Below are 7010 nucleotides of genomic sequence, written 5' to 3'. Positions count from 1 at the left end.
GAAAGGCAATAAAAAGCTAGTAAATAAATAGGCAAGTAAAAATAGCACAATGATTGGAAAAGTAATGAGGAAAATGATTAACAAAGTGAGATGAGATGAGGTAGAGAATGGCAGAGTTCTTATTTAGATTGCTAGGGAAGGCCTATCTGTTGAGTTGCTACCTAGAAATGAGACAGATGTAGAGATGGTGAATAGAAAGGAGAGATCACTCTTCAAGTAAGCGGCATATGTCACGCTCAAGGTGGAATCAAGACAAATATGAGCGAAGCACAGAGTAAAAGGAGTCCCTGATATGTACAAATGATTATTACCCTGAAGGTTGGAGGTTAGTATCTATCCTGAGGTGCCTTGAGAGAAAGGCCTGATGATATCCTTCAGAAAAAATCAGTCATATGGAGCACAGTTCTACTCTGACCTACCTACATGAGATCAGCATATGTGAGTAAGTCAGAATGGACTTTATGGCAACTGTGTTTTTATTTTTAAAAATAGAGTAGAGAGCGTCATGTAAGGTAAGCTGTGAAAGCCAGGCAGGGGTTGGAACTTACATGATTTTATGGACTCTGGTAAGAGTTTTTGGATTATATTTGAATTGCAAATAGAAACTTTGAATACATTTCATGCAGAGACATCTTTACATTTTCAGAAGCTCTCTCTTGCTACAGTATGGAGAATGGCTTTGAGCACAGCGAGAGTGGAAGCCAACAGACAGGTTAGGAGGTTGTGTCAGTACTCGGAAAAGAAGGGATGCCACGTACACATGATGGTAGAAGAAATAGAGAGAAGGAAGGAGACGTGGTTGACATACATTGCAGAGACAGAGGTGGAAAATCCATTTCTGGATGGGATTTGGCAGCTGGAGATGATAGTGAGGGACTGAGAGGTAGAGAGGAAGGCAGATGGCTTCATGATTTCTGACATTAAGTAGTTGCTGGTGTCCTTTATTAAGATAGGAAAACATGCTGGTATAGGGGATTAGGTTGGCAGAAGGAAAATTTCACAGTTCTGGTTTAGACATGGTTGTTGTTTTTGTTGTTGTTAAGTGCCATCAAGTCAGTTCTGACTCATAGCAACCCTGTATAGGGTTTCCAAGTAGCAGCTGATGAGATTGAACTGCCAACCTTGCACTTCAAACTGACTTTGTGGTTCAGTGCTTATCATATAGCACTGTACCAGTCTGTGAAATATGCCTTGTCATTTTAGGCAAAAAGAAACAGGGGCACAGAGGCAAAGTTTAAGCCAAGAATCAAAAATAAGAAAGGATATTCAAATTCTTAGAAATCTGTAGCATTCCATTTATGGGAGTCAATAAAATAATCTAGGGAGAAAGTGTTGAGAGAGAAGGAGGCCCCAGACTGTATATTTTGAAATTGGATAAAAGAGGTTAGGTCTTAAAAACCTGAAAATATAATTACTTCTCATTCTAGAAGCTTTTGTAGTGTTTATTGGCCTTGAAGTCAGGAATGTACATTGCTTACTTCTGTTCCTTGAACTATACAGAATTAGAACTATTTATAAACCAAAGCATTTTAAGGTAGAATGCCTTTGGGTTGGGTACAAATTCTTATACCAAAGAATAAAGGTCACATTTAAATGTCGTTTACTATATGTGAACGAGGGATACATTTCTTTAGTAATTTGGGCCTGTTTACCTATCTGATAGAATGATGCCACTGATAATATCTATCTCATAATGACACTGGTTAAGTCAGAAAAGTCATGTGAAATGCTTACATTCTTAGCACTACATGCACAATGCCTGGCATGTAGTAAGCATTGAGTATACTACTATCACTAGTCTCTAAAAAAATTGAACTGATTACAATTGAAACTTGTTTTTGAATAATTTACTTTTTTTTTTTTATCTTAGAGAATTACACAGATATGAGACATTTTTCCGTTTCCATTTCAGTGTATGAATATAGTTTTATCTTTACATTGCTTAGTTTACAATTATCTTTTGTTCTCCTGAACAACTACTACTTTGTAGAGTCATGTGGAAAAAGTCTGATAGTTTCTTACAAAGTAACACATAGGTTTACCATTCTATCTAGCATCATAGGCCAGGATAATTAACCATATGAGTAGAAAGCATATATTTACATCAAAACCTGCACACAAACGTTTACAAATGCTTTATTCTTAAATGCCCCAAAGAAGTCCTTCAATAGGTGAACAGGTGAAAATAAAAACCCTGCCACATCCATACAATGGAATATCATTCAGTGATGAAAGACACAAGCTATAGAGCTATAGCAGTACATTGAAGAACCTTAAATGCATATTGATAAGTGAAAGAAGCTAGTTTGAAAAAGCTACCTACTATTTGATGTCAATAATATGACATTCTTGAAAAGTAAAAACTTTAGAATAGGTAAAAAGATCAATTGTTGGCAGAGGTTCAAAGAGAGGGAAGAAAAATATGGGGAACATAGGCTACTTTAACGCAATGAGATGATTCTGCATGATGCTGTAATGGTGCATACATGATATTAAGCATTTGTCAAAGCCCATAGGACTGTACAACACAAAGTGTGAACCCAAGTGTGAACTATAGACCTTGTTGTTGCCCTTCTTAGGTACCATTGAGTAGGTTACAACTCAGTGACCCAATGCACAACAGAACAAAACACCACTCAATCTCACATGGTTGTTGGAGGATGGACTTTAGTTAATAGCATATATCAATACAGTTATAACAAATGAACCACAGAATTGCAAAATAACAGGAGAAACAGTACACAGGGGGAGAAGGGAATAAGAGAACTGTCATAGCCTTCTGAACAATTTTCTGCAACCTTGAAACTTCTCTATAAGTAAAGGGTATTTATATATATATACATACACATATATACACACAAAAAATTCACAGAAAAATTAAAATAAACTCCTACCCTTGGTGGAGTCCTGATGTGGCATTGAATAAGCACTGGACTGCAAGGTCAGTTTAAAACTGAAAGGACAGCAGTTCAAACTTACCAGCTGCTCCTCGGAAACTCTGTACACAGTCATTGTGAGTTGGAACTGACTCGACAGCACTTATCAACAACAAAACTTTCTCTAAATATTAAATATCTTAGCAGTTTACAAAAAAAATAAACTGCCAAAATTATATAACAGGAAAAAAAAATCACAAATATTGTGCTTCTATAAAACAAGTAACTTTTTACAAGTAATATTATTTTGCAACCAACAAAATCTAGTACTTGACAATTATTTGAAAGAAAACTAAGATAATCCCAAAGACCTAAATATATCCTTCAGATTTTGACAATATGATCACCATCATAAAGCTGGACACCACACACATGTCAGAATGTATTATAGTTAGCTATGCATTTATCCATTTTTATCCTAAACTTCTTGAAAGCACGGATAATTTTTTTTTTTTTTTTAACATAATGTACCCAAGGATTCTTGGTGTGGTGCTGTAGGATAAGCACTGGACTCCTAATCACAATGTTGGCAGTTCAAACCAACCAGCCACTCCTTGGAAATCCTATCCAGGGTTGCTATGAGTCTGCATTTGCTCGATGACACTTAACAACTATGTATCCTGGACAGAGTAGAATATTTTATTACTCTCTTGTTTCTACCCCTAAGTTCTCCTGAACAATTTTTTTTTTTTTTTTTTCATATCTAAGCCAATGGTAATTTTGCAGCAATGTCTAGCCTTTCTCCAAACTGTGAAGGATGCCTGAGACAGATTATGAAAGATGGGTCAGGAAAGGGAGGCAGGCATCAAGTCATTCAGAGCTTTTCAAAGCCATCAGTTGCTCCTTGGGAACTCCATACAGGGTCACTATGAGTCAGAACTGACTCAATGGCATACCTCCACCAGCAGCATTGGTCAGATGCACTTGGGTGAAGACCAAATCTATCTGGATCAAGATGGAGATTGGTTTGGTGGGTGATGTGTAATGTTAGGGAGATATAGGCAAATCAGTTAGGAAACAATTTTTGTACTTACGGCAAGCAATGGTAGACTAAGATGGTTGATTGGTTGGTTGGTTATGTGCCGTGGAGTTGGTTCTGACTCATAGAGACCCTGTACAGAGTTTCGGAGGCTATAAATCTTTACAGGAGCAGAAAGTGTCATCTTTCTCCAGAACACTGGTAATTTTGAACTGTTGACCTTGCATTTTGCAGCCTGATTCGTAACCACTATGCTACCAGAGTTCCTTAGACTAAGATGGTGGTGTGGTGTAAATGGAGAGAAAATAGAAAGCTTAAGACATATCATTGGATAATGTAGGGAAGTTAGTGACTGATCAGATATTGATTGTTGGGAATATGAAAGTATTGAGAATGATAGTTGGGTTTCTATTTTGTACCACAGAGTAGTGGTGGTACCACAACCTCAGTTCAGGACAGTACAGAGAAATTCTATGTTGAGGGGAATATTTGTGCTCTTTAATTTTGTCTTCTGTTTCATAGAAAATTTGCTAAGACTATAAGGTACCTTGAACTCTTTGGTTATTCTGCTGTCCTCTTGAATCCTTAGACCACACTCCAGTTGAACTACAATGGACAGAACAGGGTTTTTGTTGGTGGTGCTAAGTGCTATAGTTCCAGTAAAACATGGAAAAGTCATAGTAAGAACTAACCATTGTAAAAGACAGAGCACAGAAAAGTCTGAATATGAGTTTCTTATGTGTGACTCAAACATCATAGAACCACACCTCTCTTTATTCTCCAAACCAGTTTAGCTTTCTTAGAGATCATACGTGTATTTGCTGTTGTGGTTGTTAATTGCCATCAAGTTGGCTGGAGCTCATGGTGATCCCATATATAACAGAATAAAATGCTGCCCAATCTTGTGCCATCCTCGTGATTGCCAGTATGCTTGAATCGTTTGTTGTTTCCCAATCTCAGGGATTCGTCTTCCAGGCCTCTATTAGACAATGTTCTGCTGTGATTCATAGGATTTTTATTAGAAATATTTCAGAATTCGATCACTAGGTTTTTCTTTCTAGTCTGTCTCAGGCTGGAAGCTCCCCTGAAATCTGCTCACTGTGGTAACCCAACTGTTGCTTGAAATAGCAGTGGCATAGCTCCCAGAATCACAGCAACACACCCACCTCCACAATAATGCAAAGTGACAGGAGAGTGGAAGATAAGTGCACTAAGTACATTTTCCCAACTCAGTTGACCAAGCACCAGGTTATCTATTGTACTCTTTGGATTCTTAGAAGCTGCAGCTAGGATGCTTAGAGGTAGGCAGTTTTACAGCTGTTTAATCAATTTCATATGATAACACATAACCCTTGCCATTCATGGAATCATCTTACTTCTGATGAAATCATCTCTTAGGAATTTTCTATATTCATGCATTTTTCTAGGGAATATTTGGCATAAAATACTTCATCTCATGGGCATATGACTATTATATTGAGAAAAAGGGGCATAGGGATGATTCATGACAAAGATTCCTCAAAGGAAGTGGGATTAACTTTCTCCAAAACTGGACTTTATGGAAACAAAAAATAAGAAACTAAACGCACTGCCACTGAGTTGATTCTGACTCACAGGACCCTATATGGAGTTTCTGAGATTAAAGCTTTATGGGTGTAGGCAGTCTCGTCTTTCTCCTGAGGAGTGGCTGATATGCTTGAGCTGCTGACTTTATAGTCATAAGTCAAGTGCTTATTCTACAGCAACACTAGAGTTCCTTTATTGAAACAAGAACAAACTTTATGAGAAATGATGTTTTCTAAATTGTTAGTTTAGTTTCAAATCCATTTTTTTTCAGTCCATTGTATTTGTATCCCATTTTTTCAACCCAGAGACAGACCGAAAGTTGTTCTAATTATAACCAGAATAACCAGAGTTTGTATGCTGAATAATTTAGACAAATAAAAGAGCGAATGAGTCTCCTTCATATGCTTTAGGAATTGATCAAACAATATGTAATGTCTTTGAGATGCTAAGAACCTGATTGTAGAGATTTGCAAGAGATTGAAGTTCTAGGAACATTTTTATATTAAATCTGTAATTGCCCACATACATTTGGTCCTTATTTTATTTAATTTGTTGTTGTTGTTGTTGTTGTTATGTGCTGTGGAGTCGGTTCCGACTCATAGCGTCTCTGTACAGGGTTTCCGAGGCTGTAAATCTTTACGGGAGCAGAAAGCCTCATCTTTCTCTCGTGGAACAGCTGGCAGTTTCAAACTGCTGAGCCTGAGGTTCGCTGCCTGATTTGTAACCACTATGCTACCAGAGCTCCTTGTAGTGTCATGTAATCCATAGTTTAAAAGTTGTGGCCCATCAGTAAATAAAGATATGGAAATTTTACTTCATGAACATCATCTGGTCTATTCTACTCTGAGGAGGCATCTCTTCCCCAGTCGTATTTTGAGAGTCTTTCAACCTGAGGAACTCAGCCTCTGTAACTATATCTGCCATGTTCTGCTGCTATTCATTATGTTTTCATCTTCTGGTTCTATATCTGACAATGTGCTACTGCTATTTATAAGGTTTTCAGTGGTTAAACATGCAGAAGTAGGCTGCCTTTCCTTCTTCCTAGTTTCTTAGTCTGCAAGCTTTGCTGAGACCTGTCCACCATGAATGAGTCTGATGGTATTTAAAATATCAGTGACATACTTCAAAATGATGAGAAACAGCTGCAAACATACATTAATAATCAGAACATGGAATGTATGAAGTATGAATCTAGGAAAATTAGAAGTTGTCAAAAATGAAACGGAATGCATGAAGATTCGTATCTTAGGCATTAGTGATCTGAAATGAACTTTTATTGACCATTTTGAGCCTGACAGTCATATTTAATTATGCTGGACACAACAAATTTAAAAGGAGCAGTGTCACATTCATCATTCAAAAGAACATTTCAGCATCTATCATGAAGTTCAACATTGTATGTGTTAAGATAATATTCATCCACTTAAAAGGATTACCAAAGAAAGAAGAGGGAAAAAAAGCGTCATCTGATACAATTTGATAAACAGGACCTACACCTATGAATGCAGTAGCTCAAAAAAGGAAACAAA

The sequence above is a fragment of the Chrysochloris asiatica genome, unplaced genomic scaffold (assembly GCF_000296735.1).
Source record: "Chrysochloris asiatica unplaced genomic scaffold, ChrAsi1.0 scaffold00009, whole genome shotgun sequence".
Taxonomy (NCBI): Eukaryota; Metazoa; Chordata; class Mammalia; order Afrosoricida; family Chrysochloridae; genus Chrysochloris; species Chrysochloris asiatica.
This window is presented reverse-complemented; position numbering follows the sequence as displayed.